Source organism: Sinocyclocheilus grahami, unplaced genomic scaffold (assembly GCF_001515645.1).
Source record: "Sinocyclocheilus grahami isolate Dianchi unplaced genomic scaffold, SAMN03320097.WGS_v1.1 scaffold230.1, whole genome shotgun sequence".
NCBI classification, from domain to species: domain Eukaryota; kingdom Metazoa; phylum Chordata; class Actinopteri; order Cypriniformes; family Cyprinidae; genus Sinocyclocheilus; species Sinocyclocheilus grahami.
The window spans coordinates 2,432,563-2,451,788 of record NW_015505409.1 but is presented as its reverse complement, the minus strand read 5'-3'; positions in this window follow the sequence as shown (position 1 = coordinate 2,451,788).

Here is a 19,226-nt window from a genome sequence, read left to right as displayed (position 1 = left end):
AGTAAATGTGAGGACATGTGTTTTTATTCCTCTTTTCTCTGGGCATGTGAGCATTGTGTGGTGCTGTTGGGACTCATTCTCTGCAGGGATGTGACACTGTGCGTGATGGATATGAACTCTGCGTTTGTCTGGGTGACACTCTAAACAGATCATAGCAGAAGAGCACGGATAAAAGCCAGCGACTGGCCAGCTGTGTGAGTGTCTTCTCAGCAGGCTTTGCCTTTGATACCACTTTTACAGGAAAAGTAACATTCATCACCCCTCTTTATTTTACTGTCCTTTCGTCTTTCCATTAATTTCCTTCTCCTTTTTCCTGTCCTGTCATCGCTCCTGCCGTTGTCATCTTACCTTTCTTTTCCATTTCTCATTTTCTGCTCTTTTCCTAATTCCTTTTATTATTTAATTGTTGTTGTTTCCTTCTCCTTCCCTGTTCCCCTTTCCTGTTCATATTTAGTCCTTTTCTTCTTTCCTTTTCTTTCTGTTCTGATCCTTTCCATTTACTTTTCCTTTTTATTTATTTTCCTGTCCTGTTATTTCCTTCTTCCCCTTCATTTTTTGTCATTTTTGTTTTTCTTTCACTTCCCTTATTTTCTTTTATGATCCTTTCCATTTCCTTTTTCCTACCTTTTCGTCTTTCCATTTCCTTTTCCCATTCCTCTTTCCTGTTATTTTCCCCTTTTCAGTTTCAGAATTTGTCTTTTTTCTTTTCCTCTCCTCTCCTCTAATTCCCCCCCTCTTCTTTCTATACCCTTTTTATTCTGATTCATTTTAATCTTTCCTTTTTCCTGTTCCCATTTTTTCATTTCCTTTTTCCTCTCCTTCTTTTTCCTGTCCTGTTATTTTCCCCTTTCCTTTTAATGTTTTTGTCATTTTCTTCTTTCCTTTCCACCTCCTTCCCCTTCTTTTCCTATTTTTCTTTCTTCTTTTTTTATCCTTTCCCGTTCTTCTTTCATTTCCTTTTCCTCTTTTTTTCCCTGCCCTATTATTTCCCCCTTTCCTTTTCATAATTTGCCCTTATTTCTGATTCTTTCCTTTTCATTTCTCATTTCTTGTCCTTTTCCTGATACATTATTTCCCTTCCCTTCCCTTCCCTTCCCTTCCCTTCCCTTCCCTTCCCTTGTTCTGTAATGCAAATGTGAAATAAAAATAAGTTATTTTGAGTTTTTTTGTGACTCGTGTTTCATGGGACTCATAACCAAGCGCCCCTGTAATCAATATTTGTTTGAAAAGCAATAAAAGCTATTGCCGTTATATTGCCACTAGTGTAGAGCTACAAACTGCAGTGAATTTGTATGTATAGGTATGTTTTTGGAGTTTTGCAAAAATGTAGTTAGAGTTTTTTCAACGAGTCTGTGTTGCATAAAGTTGTGTCATGCTTACGGTCCTTACGGTTGGTGTTTATATGTACGCAATTGCATCTAGCTGAAAATGACTTACCAGCAATAAAAAGAAATGCTGTGCAGCTGCACCCTTTCATTTATCTGAACAAAAAAGTTGGCTGTTGTGAGCAATATTAGCCTAAAGAGCATGTACGGATGCATGGAAAAAGCATCCAGGCAGCTTTGAAATAGTGATTTGGGATGCACTAATTCTTAATATGTTAATTTCACCTGTTTAAAATGCATAATACAGTATGTGAATTGGGATGCAGAGTCCGTTTGGAGTAATTCACCTCCGATGACGAGTCTGCACTCTGGGCCACATGATCATCACAGCCTCACCTTTACTCCCGAGCGCCATTCCCTTTCATCTATTGTGTCCTCTGTCTTCTCTGGACTCTCTGGCTGTCTGGGGTGCGACCCTGCGGAAGTCACTGCCTTCTCCCTGACAGTCCATCACTGCACGGTGCTGCCAGAGCAGGATTCTACCCGCCGGAGACAGAGTGGGATTGGGAGGAGTGTGAGAATGGCCCTGTCACACTCGATAAGCCGGCAGGACGCCCTGAGATGGGGACATATGGCATGTTTGACAGGGAAAGAGAGGGTGTGAATGGCACAGAATGATAAAATGGTGTTTTTTCCCCCTTTGGCAATGCCATGCTTTCAGGGAAGAGAGGCGTGCAGAGGGGCTGACCGCTATTCAGTCAGGCGCAAGACCGACTCAAGCCCTCAACTGACATCTCCTTCAAGGTCCTGAGGTTCCCTCTCTCCTCTTTTTTTATCTCACTCTTTTTTTCTGTCTTTCTTCTTCTTCATTCTCTGTCTCCCTGCTGACTGGTGGATTTGAATGGCACACATCACACAAGATCCCATCAAAGCCTGAACTCTCCTAATTGTCACTGGCTGTCAGGTTCAATTATTTCATATCAGGTTAGTGTTAGAACAAAAATGGGCTAAATGAATAAGATCAATGTTAGTCTGCTGTTTTAACCTGCATATTTCTCTTGATATTAACTTTGTCGTAATTTAACCCTGGGGGGGGGGCGCATCAATAGAAAACACTACAAAATAACAGATGGTAGGACTTAACAACTACAGATAATGGTAACGTGTTGAAATTATATACGTATATATATATGTGTGGCAATTAATCGTTTGACAGCACTAAAAATAACATACCACCTGCACTAAACTCTACCATAAACCTAGAGTAATAGTGTTAACAAAAGCAAATGTGAGGTAAAAACGCATTTGCAGAAGCAACCATTACTTTTTATCCTGCTTCTAAAAGCTATTTTATTGGGATTTGTACCAAAGTGCGCCACATCACAAATGTAGTGCTGTACCAAGTGAGCTACAGTGCAAGTTTACTACATGCCATACCACATGAAATCTCCCACTGAAATCATAATTTGTGTGAAAAACATTTTATTTTTGTTTTTACTGCCACTAGTGGTCATTTGTAAACTGCAGTGAATTGTATGCATAGGTAAGTTTTGAGAATTTTTGAAAAATGTAGGTAGAGGCACATTTTTTACCAAACTAAGTTGTTGTTGTTTTTTAATTGTTGTGCTTTTGAGTGTGTGTGTGTGTGTGTGTGTGACTATATATATATAATTTTATTTATAATGGAGGTGGGGGGGGGGGGGGCAATAGGGACTTCGCCTAGGGCGTCAAATTGGCTAGAAACGGCCCTGTGTGTGTGTTCCCTCCAGTCCTGCTCTACCAGCCTGAGACTCCCTGCCTGTTGGTTCCCCAAGGTGGCCTGCCAACCAAGCCTGGTGCTGAGAACCAAATCTCTGATTCTGCCTGCTTTGAGTACCTTCACTCTGCTTGCACGCTCTGCTGTTCTCTGCTCTGGTCTTCTCCCCATCCTTCCGCCCCAGTTTGACCAATGACTGAGACTGTCCCCCAGACTGTCTACCTCTCAGGGCATTAATCTCTCCCTGCTGGTTGGAGCTGTCCCAAGATTTTCCACCCCTGTGCTGTGAACACGCTGTGTGGACACTAAAAATACTATCAAAGACTTTCAAATCTGGGACCACTGGACAACAATTCAAGAATATATTCATAGTTTTTTTTACCAACTGGCCTAAGAGTGCTTTTGAGTGTGTGTGTGTGTGTGTGTGTGTGTGTGTGTGTGTGAGTGAGGGAGGGAGATGGATAAAAAGCACTGCTGTAGAAATCTGCCTGTCCGGTGCCTTTATAATGTATTCCACTATAAGTGTCATTATGTTTCATAACCCAGAAAATAACAAACATTATTTAGTTTTATTACCTTAAAAAAATCATTCATTTAACTACACAATAACTACAAAAATTAGATTAATCACCATTCAAATAGAATTGATTTGCCTCATTTATCCTATATTGTACGTTAGATTATACCACAGGGCTGCCGAATGCTTGATTCTGATTGGTTGACAAATGTTCTAAAGCATGCTGTTATTTTCCAGGAAATGCACAGCTATGACCACGTTAGAGTTTAAAATCAGTGCAACAAATTATTTCAGTTATTTCAAAGAGACTAAAACAACAAAAGAACCAAAACCACTGCCAAACAAGCGTACTGAAATAATACATCTGAACAATGTCTTGAATGGTTGTTACCATGGTATAAGCAGAATAAACACCTCAGGTATACATCATTTTTTAATAATTCATAAATTTTCCCAGTCATGTGACTGTAATGTTGCATACTATTGTTTGAAGCCTTTATTATTGCATACTGTTTCACGTGCCATTTTTTAAATAGGCAGTATATAGTATACACTGCAGAGTATGCAGTAAGTCCAAACATCGTCTCTTTTCATCTCCTTTGAGAAACGGAGGAGTGGGAGTATGTGTTTATGTGCAAATCAATGTGCGCAAGAACAGTTTAGATGATTTGTTACCAATGTGGCAGCTGCACAGACTGTGCTGCAAATTCGACTCGGATAGCGGCACGTAAATTGACACATTTTGCAGAGCACCTCCATAAACCCCCTCCCCCTGCTCCCGCTTCCCACCTCTGTAATTAAGAGAAACATTTTGTAGTAGATTACAGAGGGGCTCAGAATGCCTTTGTGCTGGTCTGTCTGATTAATAAACGGCCACTAATTTCAGTTGCGGAAGGCTGTATGCTCCAAAACACCACCTAATTACACATTATGGGTGTGAAAGGCCTTAGCACTTCTGAATGGTGGCGTACCCACACACACTAATTCCTGATCGGCCACCGGCATCTCAGCAGCTGTCAGAATGTGGAAGGATGAGAGATGAGTGTTTTTGTGATGGAGAAGGGGAGATGGAGATACGGTGTAATGTGTTAGTGTTAGACACTGATGCTACTGACCCTTTTTTCATTTTCCACCAACCAATGGAGCAAATTAGGCATAAACACACTAATTAATCACCGTTTGAGGTTTTTAAGAGGCATTTGCGAAGCGCATGCAAATGTACAGGGTTTTATCTGTCCATTTACAACCTGCTTTACTTGCATAATATGATTTATTTTATGTTTATTACATTATTTTATATAATATTGTATTTATAATATTAGTATTTTGGATTATAGATTAATATAAAAATCCACTAATGAATCGTTGAACCTTACTTTCTGTACATCACTGCCTGTGTTATTAAAGATTGGAATAATAGATTAAAAACTGTGATAAAAGAATGAAACTGCTGGTTTCGTCTGGCCAGAGGTGTATGGCACACTATTTCCCTGTTTAATACTGTAAAGCTGCTTTGACACAATTTGCATTGTAAAAAACGCTATATTAATAATGGTGACTTGACTTATTATATGTATTTAATATAATTTTTTCCCCAAATGTAATCATTTTTTTTCCAGTAATGTTAATAGTTATCTGGTCCTTAATAATATTTTCAAAACGTTAGCACAACAATGTTGTTTATCCTTTATTGTTCATTGAATTCTTTTTTTCTGAAAAACTTTAGTTGAATGTTTGTCTAATGTCTTTAAAATGTTACTACATGTTTCAAAAAGTTTAGCAAACATTTAAAAGCAACTTTCTTTCATTAAAAAAAAAAAAAACTGGACTTTCTATTCCTAAATAACTTTTTCATAATTTAATGGATACATTAGCAAAGCATTCTTAGAACATATTTTTATGGTATTTATTCATGAAGTTTCTGTTATTTTGCTTAAGTTTTAGTGATTCTGTTCTGCTTGTCATTGTTTGTTTTTATATAGCTTTATTTTTATTTCAGTTTTTCTAAATTCTAGTTTTACTACTTCATCTTAAACATTGATTTCAGTGAGCTGCAAAGGTGACATTCCATAATTTTCATGTTTTCTAAGTTTAAGTTTTTCATCTAATATATGCTTTCTATTATTTCAGCTTTATTTAAATTACTGAAAAACATTTTCATAGTTTTAGTGAGCAGTAACAGCACTTATAACTGCTTGTTTACATAAATTTGAACTCCTGTCACCTTCCCTCATGGCGCCTCAAATCGCCGTCTGTGACTGAAAATTTATATTTCCTGACCACTTTGTCGCTGCAAATCACTCTCAGTGTGAATTTTTATAACTAGCCTAAACATTTGATGTAAGATATTGAACTTTTTGTTGGAGCAAACAACACTTTCCTCCCAGAATGTTTAGTTTGCAGCATTGTAGATGATGTTTAGGAATCCGAGTCGTGCACCGTGGCACATTTGCATCAGAGTATTATTGCGTTTGTAAGGCGGGGGTGATGGCAACAGCTGCAGAGGAGAGCCGAGTGCGCTAAATTACATCGATTGGAAGCTGCTGGCGAGGTGACGCGGAAAAGCAGGTTTTTACGGAAAGCTGCCGTCATTAATGGAATCAAGCCGGCTCTTTTCAGACCTGCAGAATTGTTTTCTTCATGTGTGTGTGTGTGTCCTGTTGAAAGCTGCAGCTACAGTGCATTAACACATCTTCTGCTGTTACTCTATACAGCGCTGAGATGTGTATGTACCGTGTCTCTGTGAATCTGGCTGCATTCTCGGTTTAGGGTTGGAGGGTTGACTGGCTCTCTCAGCGCTCGGACTCCGCCAGATGTGATGATTGAATCAGACACCCTGTCAAAGCCGATGCCAAGCCTGTGATGTCGTCTGGTCCTCGGGCAGCAGCCGACTGCAGGTGTATCTCTGCACACCTGGAGACCTCCGGGGTCACGTGAAGGGTAGAGAAGGATAGACGAGTGCCAAAAAGAGGGATGAATTGGAATGTGCTAAAGAAAAATGAGAAGCCGAGGGGGTTAGGGGTGTCTTAAGCACGCTGGATCTGCCTTCTCTCTCTCTTTCTTTCCCTCTCTCTGCCTTTCATCCATCACAAAGACATGACAGCAGAAAAGTCATTCTCCAAAGAGAGAGCAGAAAGCGGAAGATAATCCGTTTTTTCCTCGCCGCTGATAGACTGTGTTGAGGGTCTCTGGTCGCTGAGAAATTAGGTTAAAACTGTTGGGGGGAGAGCAGATAATTGCCCCTGTCTGTCAGTGGGACCAGCCCCTCTGCAGTCACTCACACAGCCAATGACATTTGCTTCTCCTTTTCTCCACCGCAGTTTTGTGGGTTTTGTCAACTGAAGCTTCACAGTTTTCCCTAGACAATATTATAGATGGCATTACAGCCCTTCTGGCTGACTAGATCACAACAGCACTCTGAAAAAATATTGTAGCTATTCCCATAGTGAAAATGTGGATTGCAATATACTTGCCTTGGTAACACTTTAAATGACATTTGGTGCCATATACACTGCAGTGCCCATGGGTGTTACACATATATGTATGTTTGATTGGTAACACTTTACAGTAAAGTTTTAATAGTTAATGCATTAACATTTAATGATAATATGCAATACACTATGTGCAGTATTTATTAATCTTTGTTAATGTTAGTAAATAAAAATACAGTTATTTATAGTTCATGATAGCTCAGGTCCATTTAAATAATGCTACAATGTAATTAGATTTCAATACTGTATTGATAAATTAATAGATGCTTAGAAGTATTTTTTATTATTAGTTAATGTTGATTAATGTCAACAAATGGAACCTTTATTGTATAACTCAATTCAATAAAGTGTTAATTAAGTTTAATTAGTTTGAAAGTAGTGTGAAAAAGTATGTGTTTGCTAAAGCATTTTGTATTACTTTTTAATATTTAATGACCATATTGCTCTATTGCTCTATAATTGTCACGCCCTTGGACTGCCCCTGTGTTCCTGTCTTGACAAAGTAACTTTAACATTATAGCTAATATATCAGTGGGGTTCAGTGTTATTTGGACACCAACATTCTTCCAAATATATTCCACAGAAGAAATTCAGGTCAAGTTTGGCACAACATGAGGATGAGTAAATTCATTTTTGTGTGAACTGTACCTTTAAGCATCATCTTGTCACTTACCGTTTGGAACAGCATACAAATTACGAGCGTGCCTATGATGAACACTCTCAGCTCGCTGTGGTTTAGAACAGTGCCATATTTGAGCAAAACTACCTCCAGCTGAGTTATTTTAAGCTATTTGTGTGTACAATCTCTATTCATGTGTGCCTACCTTCCTAGTTTCCATCTGCAACATGGCAAAATTTCCTCCTACCTGCAAGGCAGTCAATTCTTCACATGATACGTCTCGTTGTGTTCTCTGTCTCGCAATCATTATTTCCTTGCACTCTGGGTTGATAGTTCTGTATCATTTGGCACTTTTCACACATTTCTTCTGTTTTAGTTTGGTACGCTTTTGTTCCAAGAGGCTTGTTAGTCCAGACGCCTACCTGTGTTTGCATAAAGAGCTTGGTCAGCAGGAAAGTGCAGCCCTCCATGTACAATTCAGCAAAATCCACATCAAAAAGAGTTCATCAACATATTGTCCTTTAATTACATCTGATTGTGAGATTGGATCTCATGGCAGTTCAAAGTGAGCCATTACGTTGATGAATCCATTAGAGTAGCGCCTCTCAAACTTCATCATATGCAACATTTCTTTTCAGCTCCAGACAATTTCCAAAAATTTAAGCATCACTGTATGTCAGCTTAGACAGCCAAAAATGAAAATTGTCATAATTTACTCACTGTCATGTGCATCCAAACCCGTCTGATTTTCTTTCTTCTGCGGAACACAAAAAAGCATATTTTTGAAGAACTTTGGTGTCCAAACAGCATTGGGACTTCTCTTTTGTTCCACAGAATAAAGAAATGTGTACATCTTTGGAACGACATTAGGGTGAGAAATTGATGATAGAATTTGTATTTTTGGGTGAACTGTCTCTTTAAGGCAGCATCCTAAAAATAATTGAATCTCATAATAGACCGTTTGATATGAGCTGCAATTTTCTTATAGTCCTATGTCTGAAGGCACTCGCATTATTGGTGGGCTGCATAATTGGCCATAGGTTTTGAAAATCTGTTCGTTAATAAGATGTAATGCTGGTAAAATATTCTATTTTGACAAGAAATCTGTTTTCTTGCTGCCAAAAGTGAACATTCTGGAGGGGAAAATGTATATTGCATCAGTGCATAATATATCATATCACGAACATGATGAATGTTTATGCATCATTTGTATAATATCTCCATATGTGGGCAGAGACAATCAAACGGAACAGAGAAATTGCACTCAATGACGATACTTTCTTCACATTTGCATTAAGGCAAAACCAGTGCTGGAAAAATTACTTTGGAAATGAAATAGGTTACAGATTACAAGTTACCCTATTTAAAATGTAGTAAGTAGTGTGACTATTTCAAATTACTTTTTGATTACTTTTCTAAATTTCTAGTGTTTTCAACTGTTAATTATTTTCAAACATTTAAACCAGGCAGGGTTAACCTTACAGTAGTACTCAACACTGATTACTGTCAGACTTTCAAAATCCTTCATCACTTGAATTAAGATGATAAATAATTGTATTTTAAAGTACAGCCACCACAAAATCAGACTTTAAGATTCTGAGGTTAAATAAAGATTTAAAATCATAACAAGAAATAGTTTAATAGCAATGATACTGTTTTTGAAATCAAATCTTTGCATTGCAAATATGTCAGGAAACACTGGCATCTAACAATGGCTTGGAAAAACAGTTAATCTAAAAAAAATAAAGCATATACATAAACCCAAATAGGACATAAAACAAATTACGTAATTAAAAAAAACACTTTATTCAACAATTTCTTTTCTTATGTGCCAGTCTTTGACACACGTTCATGACAATTGGTTGAATAAAGTTGTTATTTTTGTTTTCTTTGTGCACAAAAATTATTCTCATAGCTTCATAAAATTAAGGTTGAACCACTGATGTCACATGGACTATTTTAACAATATCCTTACTACCTTTCTGGGCCTTGAACATGTCCGTTGCATTGCTGTCTATGGAGGGTCGAAATACTCTCGGATTTCATAAAAAAATATCTTGACTTGTGTTCCAAAGATGAACGGAGGTCTTACGGGTTTAGAACGACATGAGGCTGAGTAATTAATGATGGAATTTTCATTTTTGGGTGAACTATCCCTTTAAAATTATAGCTAATATATCAGTGGGGTTCAGTGTTATTTGGACACCAACATTCTTCCAAATATATTCCACAGATGAAATTCAGGTCAAGTTTGGCACAACATGAGGATGAGTAAATTCATTTTTGTGTGAACTGTACCTTTAAGCATCATCTTGTCACTTACCGTTTGGAACAGCATACAAATTACGATCGTGCCTATGATGAACACTCTCAGCTCGCTATGGTTTAGAACAGTGCCATATTTGAGCAAAACTACCTTCAGCTGAGTTATTTTAAGCCATTTGTGTGTACAATCTCTATTCATGTGTGCCTACCTTCCTAGTTTCCGTCTGCAACATGGCAGAATTTCCTCCTACCTGCAAGGCAGTCAATTCTTCACACGATACGTCTCGTTGTGTGCGAACGGCCAGCCCAGGAGAGAAAGGCAGCGGAAGAAAAGAGAAGAAGGACCTTGTTTTTCTTCATCCCTACCTACGCAGAATGCCGCTCGGCCGCCCTGCTTGCCGGTACCCCGGGCGGCCCAGCCAGCTGGTGTGTCCTGCACCAACGACCAGCCATTCATTTCCCCCGCCTGTGATTTATGGATTGCTGTGTCGGTGTGGGCTCATGTGTGTATGTGCGCGTTTGGCGGCACCGAGCTCTTCTCCCGCTTGAGTTAGTGCACTGTCCGGCCTCGTCATGCTTTGCCACACAATGGGCTGGAGCAGCTAATTTACACGGGCAGACAGTCACATATTTCAGCCTCTCGCCTGCTGGATGAAGATGGGTGGCTTTCATGAGGGATTGTGTATACAAATTGATTTTCACTGGAGCCTTCAGCCCTGGACTAAGGCGTATTTTGTCTTTCTTTCTATTTTTCTCTTAATCCCCGTCCTCCCCCCTTTGCTTTCCATTTCTCATTCTCGGCTTCCCTTATCTCAGTGGGTTTCTGTGCCTCCCTCTCTCTCGCTCTCGATCCATCTCTCTTGTTATGCGTGCGTATATGTGAATGTAATGCGATGTGACTGGGGTGAAGGTGGGCTGATCCAGGGTTTCCTGGCTGTGCGCTAGACTCTGGCCTCTTGCTGGGGGCAGAAGGGAGGAAGGTCAGGTCGGGGCAGACCAGGGTAGGACTGGCAGCCTGCAGTCTGGAAGTATTAATGCTTCTCGCTGACCCCTGTGCTTTGAGAGAACCGGACTTAAGAGCATGTTTGATTCATGAGAGCCCTGCAGAGGTGCTTTGGGGCTTTTGGCTGCACTGTCCTTTTAGCGCCGAGCGAAGAGGACCACCCCCGAGCTCCGAGGAGGAGCTGTCCAGTGTGTGGAAGTGGGCGAGCGCATCTCTGCCCCGGGGTAAAAGACATTCCCACTTTACAGTAGCGAGTAAAGACAGAAAGTTTAACCTGGCATAATGCTTCCCTACAGAAATCGTACAGCTGCACCGTAATGTTTGTAGATTGGTGTCGCACCGGTTTTGTTTTAAAAGAGTTCTGCGGGGGAGGTCATGGATTTTAGGGGGGCGAATGAGAAGGTTACCAATCTGCTTACTCTACACAGCTTAGCTTGTATTGCAGATAGGGCTGTAACGGTTAAAAATTTGGGATCAGTAAGATGTTTTTTTTTAAAGTCTCTTATGCTCACAAAGGCTGAATTTAATTGACCAAAAATACAGTAAAAACTGTTTTACTGTTTAATATTTTAGTGGAAACCTTGATATTTTTAGGAGCCTTGGCTAAATAGAAAGTTGAAAAGAGCAGCATTTATCTGAAATAGAATTTTGAATGCATTTCTTAATCTTTCTGACTTTGAACAGTAAAGTATATATTTATATAGGCTACAGAATTCTATATTTATATATTCTAAATAATATTGTAAATAGTACTGAATAAGGTTAAAGGCTAAAAATAAATATCAAATTTATCTTAAAATGTATGTATTTTCTTCTGAATTGAGGATCATTTTTGGTTCAGTCAGAGAAAGTGTTCAAAGAGTAGAAAAGTAGATTCAAAATATTTAAGAATAGTGAAATCAAATTAAATAAATAATGAAGGCATGTTTACCACAATGTGTTTTTTTTCTCTCTCTAAATGAGCGCAAGGCAGAATATTTAATCAATTTCATGTATATGTACTAAGATAATCATCTCCTACTTAAGAATGAACATTAATATTTAACTACTTAATGTCCCATGTAATGAGCTACCAGCATATTTTCTGTTGTTTTACGGATTATTTTTTTACAGTGTGTGTTTCATGCATGGAAATGTAATTTTGAGTGATGCCACAAACAAATCTGAGTTTTGAATCAGTTTATTGCAACAAACAGTTTGAAGCAAGTCATGGAAATAAATCAAACCTTTGAATCTAATTTTAAATATAACCCAGCGCTGGGTTAAAAAGGGACAAACCCAGCTATTGGGTTGGTTTGACCCAGCGGTTGGGTTATATTTAACCCAGCATTTTTTAGAGTGTGAGGTTTAAATAATTTACACTAGTAAAACATACATATTTGCAAGCAGTGAGATGGAGAGACCACAAATGGCCACATAATAAGCATATGAAAAGGATTCAAAATATTGCTTTGTTATATTCTTAGCAAATTAGTGAAAATATATGGTAACTATCTGATATATTACCCAACTTCAACGGCCTTTCAAACACAATTAAGATGCAGACGCAGAAGGCCACGATTCATGGGTCACCCAAAGTTTTGTTCAGGGCTGAATCGCTCTGTTTCTTCCTCTCCAGCACCCAGAGAGGGATTAGAGTCCTAATCCTGACAAATGCTTTAAATTCAACCTCAGCTAACAGAGGGGCTACAACAACCCAGCTGCTCTAGGAAAGATGTGTTTGCATATGCACATAGGTAATGAGATATATTGCATGCGTGCAATGTTTCTTCTTTGTCTAAAGAAGGCTTAGATGTTCCATGAGAGCCGGAGGACTCAGTGCCACTAAAAGCATTTACATCTATAAAAGGTGCTGTAATGAGAAATAAACATGAATATACATACTTTAGCTGGACAGACTGAAAGCAATAGTTCACCCAATAAAGAAGATCTTGCTCATCCTCATGTCATTCCAAAACCTTCTGCCAATCTAGTTCAGACCTGTTCTTTAGCGCTCATCTTACCTTTTATGTTCGTAAAACGCATCTAGCATTTTAATGCAAATCTAAAATCCTTCTTACCCTTCATTTCCTGCATGCTTCTCTTATCCTTTTTTGTCATTGTTTTCTGGCCAGAGGCTTCTTTTGTTGGACTGAGAGTGCCTTTAGTTTCTGTTCCTCACTGTTTATGCATCTTGTGCTTTGGCTTTTGTTTTGGTTAAGATTATGTCTCAGGATTAAAGGGAAAATAATCTTGTTTTTACTGTTGGTTTTGACCTCACTGATAAATGATATGTTGCTTTTTTAATTTTTCATTTCTCACAGAACAGGTTAAAATCAAGCTGAGAAAAGTACTGGTCTGTGTATGTTTAAACTTTGAATATGTATGTAACTGAATTGGAGTTAAGCTTGGCCTTGGTCTTTGAATACCAGTGCGTTTGATTTATTAAGTTCTTCAGCGGATCTGTCTGCGGGTACGTTATCAACTAATAGGATCTCTCCCCTCCTTCCCTCCCGCTTGCTCTGTCAGATGGTCGACTAATACTGATATTAATGAATTCATTGCTTTAGTCAGAAAATCAATACACACTTCTAAAGCGTTTGCGAATCTGAGCGTGTCCAGAACCTGACCCAGTTCCCATGTAATGCAAGAGTCATAACGCATCCTGCGGTCTGTTTACCAGTGCAGGGGATATATCTTACCATAAATACATATTATAGAAGTGGGTGGTTTTATTTTTTTAATGATGATGAAAGCAGTATTAGTTATTTTTAAAAATGTATTTTATTAATCATGTTGTTTTACCTGTTGTCACCATCCAGCCAGATTAAATACTTTAATATTGTTTGATTTGATTTTTTATTTGAAACTGCGCAAAATATTTGCACAGTATTTTTGTGGGATGTTCCACAGTATTTTTGCATTACTTCATGTTTCATGTGTACATAACATAAAACAATCCGGCCTGTTGATAGACACACAAATATTAAGAATGCATGATATACAGTATCTGTACCATATCAGGTTTTTTTTATATTTATTTAATTGTGCATGATTTCTGATGTTTTTATATTTAGTTTATTTTTCTTCAAATTTTAAAGCACTAATATTCTATAATACTAAAAAAAACTGTTAAATGTAATATCTAGCTAATCCCAAAAAATACATTTATACTGTGTATTATAATGTTATGATGCCTAAATTCTAGCATATGCCACAACTAGTTTTAGGGAGTCATTTTTGTTTAATCAAAAATGGTATAGAATTTTATTATTTGATATTTTTTGGCTAACTTTTTTTTTTATAGATTTTATTTATATAACGTCAATATTATGGTTAATATGTATTTATTATCAGCTTATCAGTATCGTAAAGATTTTTATGCATCCCTCACAAATATATCTACTATGGTATAAACAAAATTGTGAAATTTGGTTGATACATTTCGATCTTCAGCCCTATTAAACACCACCATAAAAGACAACAACAACATATGCTGCCAATATTAATATAGAAATGAATTGGTGAGGAAAATCTGGGGCATTCGTAATGTTTTTGCCACCTCGAAGACGCTCGAGAATTGTGCTCAGGCATATCCCCAAACAGCACGGATCTGTCTGAAAGAAATTTCTTCTGCTAAACTGGCTGTAAGATGTCAGATAAGACAGATCGCCCGTTGATGTTGGTTTGGTAAGGAAAGCAGCCCTTTGTGCATGACTGCTGTGTGAGTGTGTTAAAGGTCAAGCAGCAGGGACGGACGAAGGCTGGCCAGAGGTCAAACTGTCTTGGTCATTTACATACAGATCAGAGAGATGAGAGCAAAGGAAGCACAAAAAGAGCGTCTGTGGTGCAGAGGTTACTACACATTCTCTTGACATGTTAAGCTGTGTTGCTTATATATGTGATGCAGGTTCGAGTTCACCTTTTTTTGAGGCCTATGTCACTTCATCTATAAAATAATTACAGCATACTGTGCTTTAAATCTTCCACTCGGGCATCCACACTCAGGACTGCAGAACAGATGTGTGCGCTCAGAAATTGTGCAACAATCTGGGAGCATCTTCCTCATGGGAGATCCTAATGGGTTTCTCCACCCCCTCCATCCCAAACAAACACTCTAATTCTATACTGTTTCTCTGTGAGATTAGAGAGCCACAGACATCATAACTGATGGCAGTGTCAGAGTGTAGTATTGCCAGATTAGAGCCATGTTCCCTCGGTCGCTGCAGTATTTTTGAGATTATTATCCTCAAACTGATGGGCTGCTGTGAGGAAACTCTGGGTTATGAAGGAACAGAGCCATTTAGCCGCCCAGCATGGATATTTTTAGGGCCTTATTTGGGGACGAGTCATTAAATTATTCTTTAATTTCATGCATGTCATTAATAAAGTGGTTCAAGAAGAGAATTGAAGTGCTCTGTGTGAGTTTTTTATTGTGGAATTTTGATGTAAATGGATGTGATGATAATTATTAAAAATAACTGAATTTTTTTTATAATATTTGTATTTATAATATATATAATTTTTAAATATAATGAATATTTAAATATTACGTTTTTAAAGGAATCGTTCCCCTATCTCCCCTTCTTTGTTTGTATTGACAGATAAACCGAAAAGCAGCATCCGCATCAGTCCATATGACTTGTGCACTTTCTCCAAGCCTTCTGAAGCCATACAATCATTTCAACAGACAGAGATTTGCATCAGTTTTTGCACCTCTGTTAGTTTTGAACTCTGATATGTTTACTAGATCAGCAGGTTTATTGAAAGGAACCGGCTCAAAATCACGATTAGTGGTAGTGGATTTCATTCATACTGAAATTACCAGCTCATGCAAAGCTATAATGTGGATTTGGAAGATTTGGAATACAGCACCAGTTATTTGAAGGACTTTTATGGCCCCCCCCTCATTATTAGATCTTATTGATGTAGTTGCTGTTGTTGTTTCATGGGAAAGATATGCATGGAGATTATTAAAAAATAACAGCAGTTAGCATGGAACAGCGTGTGGGTGAGTATATAATGACTGAATTTTATTTTTGGGCTTTGCTAACATTTTAATAAGGGTTTGTTTATGTTCTGTGTTGCATATGTGGATATTGAATACATAGTTTGCACTAAATCATGTTAAGTTCTACAATCCTTCACAATAATGTTGCAAAGTAGATCAAATGCATTGCCTTTCTTTGCCTCTCTCTTTGTCTCCATTTCAGTATTCAACTCTTTTTCTTGACTTGACTTTCTTTTTTTGATTCTGTTGTAAATGCTCTTGCATGCCTTCTTAGCATTCAGCTGTGTGGCAATGTGTATCCTGGTATGTCTTTTACACCAGTGGAGGGCGTTCCACAGCACTAGAGCCTTTTCACAGGCTGGTGTGACCTCCTGACCCCTGCTGAGCGCATCTCTTCAGTGTCTGCCACAGCGCTGTCCCCTCTGCCCTGAGTCTGAGGGTCAGTGTCCTGCTCTCAGACAGAGGAAATAATGCAGACGCAATCTCAGAGATCATCCAGATGTTCCTCTAGTCAGATGAAAGAGACTTTTAGACATTCTTTCTTTGTTTCTTTCAAATATCAGTCTAATGCTGCTCAAATAAGAAAATCAATGTCATTTGCTTACGAGTCACATTTCTGCTTTCAAAGATGGTTTTGCTTGATGTGACTACACTTGTTCATGGTGTAGATAGAAATTTGCCACGCAGTGCCTAACAACGTCCCTTTAATGTGCTCCAATTACTGTAAAACTTGATTTTGATTTGCTTCTTGTGTTCAGCAATTTTACTATTAGTTTGTCAGATTTTAAAATGTTTTCGAAAGAAGTTTCTACTGCCAGATTTTAGCTGCATTTATTTGCAAAGATTTTGCAAAAACAGTAATACTGTGAAAAATTATCACAATTTAAAGTAGCTATTTGCTGTTTCGAATATCTTTTAAATGTATTATGATTTAAAATGTATACCTGTGGTGGCAAAGCTGAATTTTTGCCAGCCGTTACTTCAGTGTCACATGATCCAGAAATCATTCTAATATGCTGATCTAGTGAGCAAGAAACATTTCTTATAACAATCAATGTTGAAATCAGTTGTGCTGCTTAGTATTTTTGTGGTTACTATGGTAACAAAAAAAAATCAGGATTCTTTGATGAATAGAAAGTTTAAAAGAACGTTTTGAAATTTAATTTCTTCATTTTAAAAGAAAATTTGATAACACTTAAAGCTTTTATGTATAACGCATTATAAAAGTAGTTTTAATGCATTAATAATGCCTTGTAATGTTCCTGTGACTCAGCGGTAGAGCAATGCATTCGCAGCGCAAAGGTCGTGGGTTCAATTCCCAGGCAACACACATATTGATAAAAAATGTATGGCATGAATGCACTGTAAGTCGCTTTGGATAAAAGCGTCTGCTGAATGCATTAATTTAATATATATAATAATTTAATCGATATAATGTATTACAACGCACATTATGAATAATTTTAATACATTAGACCCTTTAATAACCCTTTATAATGCATTATACATAAAGGCTTTAAGTAAAGTGTTGCCATTGCTAGGGTGTTCTGGGTTGATTGCTTACAAAATCAACAAGTCACATGATTTGAAGTATCATACGCATTCACAGCACAGACAATGTGGGACGCTATGCACCGACATTTAATATTTAGGATCAGGTGTTGGTTCAGATCCCCAGATTATAAGCAATAATGATGATTGCATTAGCAAGCGCTGTTGGTAGCTCCAAGTTGTTCAAGTAAATTGAGAGCATGTGTGGTTTCCGACAGTGATGAAATGTGTTGTCAGTGATTGGTCAGATGGACGGTGCTGCGGAGGTCAGGACACAGAACATTTGCTGTGTAAATGACTGAGCGCCGTTTCCCCAGTGTGAGCGAACCGTAGGTCAAGCAGATGCGGCTGATGGAACTAAGTGTGTGGCTGAATCAGGTCTTATAAGAAAGGGGCTACAATCCATTTACTGCATTGCAGGGCCGCTGTCTCCTGGGAACCAATGGAAATTTATGAGCAGGGACTATATAATTCATACAGAATGTGGATGAGATATATAAACGTGTGAATATATAAATAATAAAAATGTGTATGTAAAAAGTTGACATTCAGTCAGTTTCCAAAATGTGTCTCTGTAGTTTGCCCAGGATTTTACAGTTTATAGCCTGAGGGTGGAAAATCGGAAAGGAGCAAGGAGGGGTCCGTCTTTTCCTCTGTCACTCCCCATCGTGCCTGCCAGGCTCCATTTGAATCCGTCAGTTCTGTTGCTTCATTCATCCTGTCATAGTGCTGTCATTCACTCATTCATCCTGTCATCTCAGACAATGAGTATCACAGTCACTGTCACTTATCAAGGGCCCTTCCATCCTCTGTCTCTAGAGTTTAGAGTGAACCTTTGATTAGTTTTCCAATGGCTATTTTACAATGTGCATCTTTTCTTCTTAAATCATCTGCTGTAATTAAAGGCATGGTTCACCCAAAAAGTACAATTCTGTTATCATTTACTCTTGTTGTTGTTGTTATCTAAAACTATTAAAAATCTGTTTTTGTTATATACCAGAAATATAATAAAATGCATATTTTAGATGGAAAACCCCAACTTAAGAAACTTAACAAACAAAAATTAGAAATGTTGACTTGGAAGCTAACTAAAATAAAATACATTTATTTTCTGGAAGTACTAATATTACTTGAATTAAAACTAAATACCAAATAAATTCAAAAAAATTATAAAAATTACTGATAAAAGTGCACATAACAAAATAACTGAAACTTAACATAAAATGAAAACTATATTAAAAAGCTATATGAAAGCCAATTCAAAATATTAATAAGTACTATAATAATGTATAAATAATTCTAAAATAGCAATGATTTACTCGCCTTCTGTCTGTGGAACTCAAAAGTAGATATTTTGAAGAATGTTTAAACTTTTTCAAAATATCATCTTTTGTGTTCCACAGTAGAACAAAACTCATACAGGTTTGAAACGACACGAGGATGAGTAAATGGTGAGAGAATTTTCATTTTTGAGTGAAGTACCGCTTTAATATCCCTTTTTTAATGTACCATCTTTGTAGTAGCAACGTTAGCACCAGTGGTGAAGAAACACATCTCTAATTTAGCCTCACAATGTAAGAGTAATTACAGTACAATTTCCAAATTCTGCCAATAGCCATGTGCTAGCGGCCCTCACAGATGAGACTGAGCTCGGGCGCATGCGAACGCTCCATTCCAAATTGGAGCCGGCCTGGCCCCGAGGGCTCGGA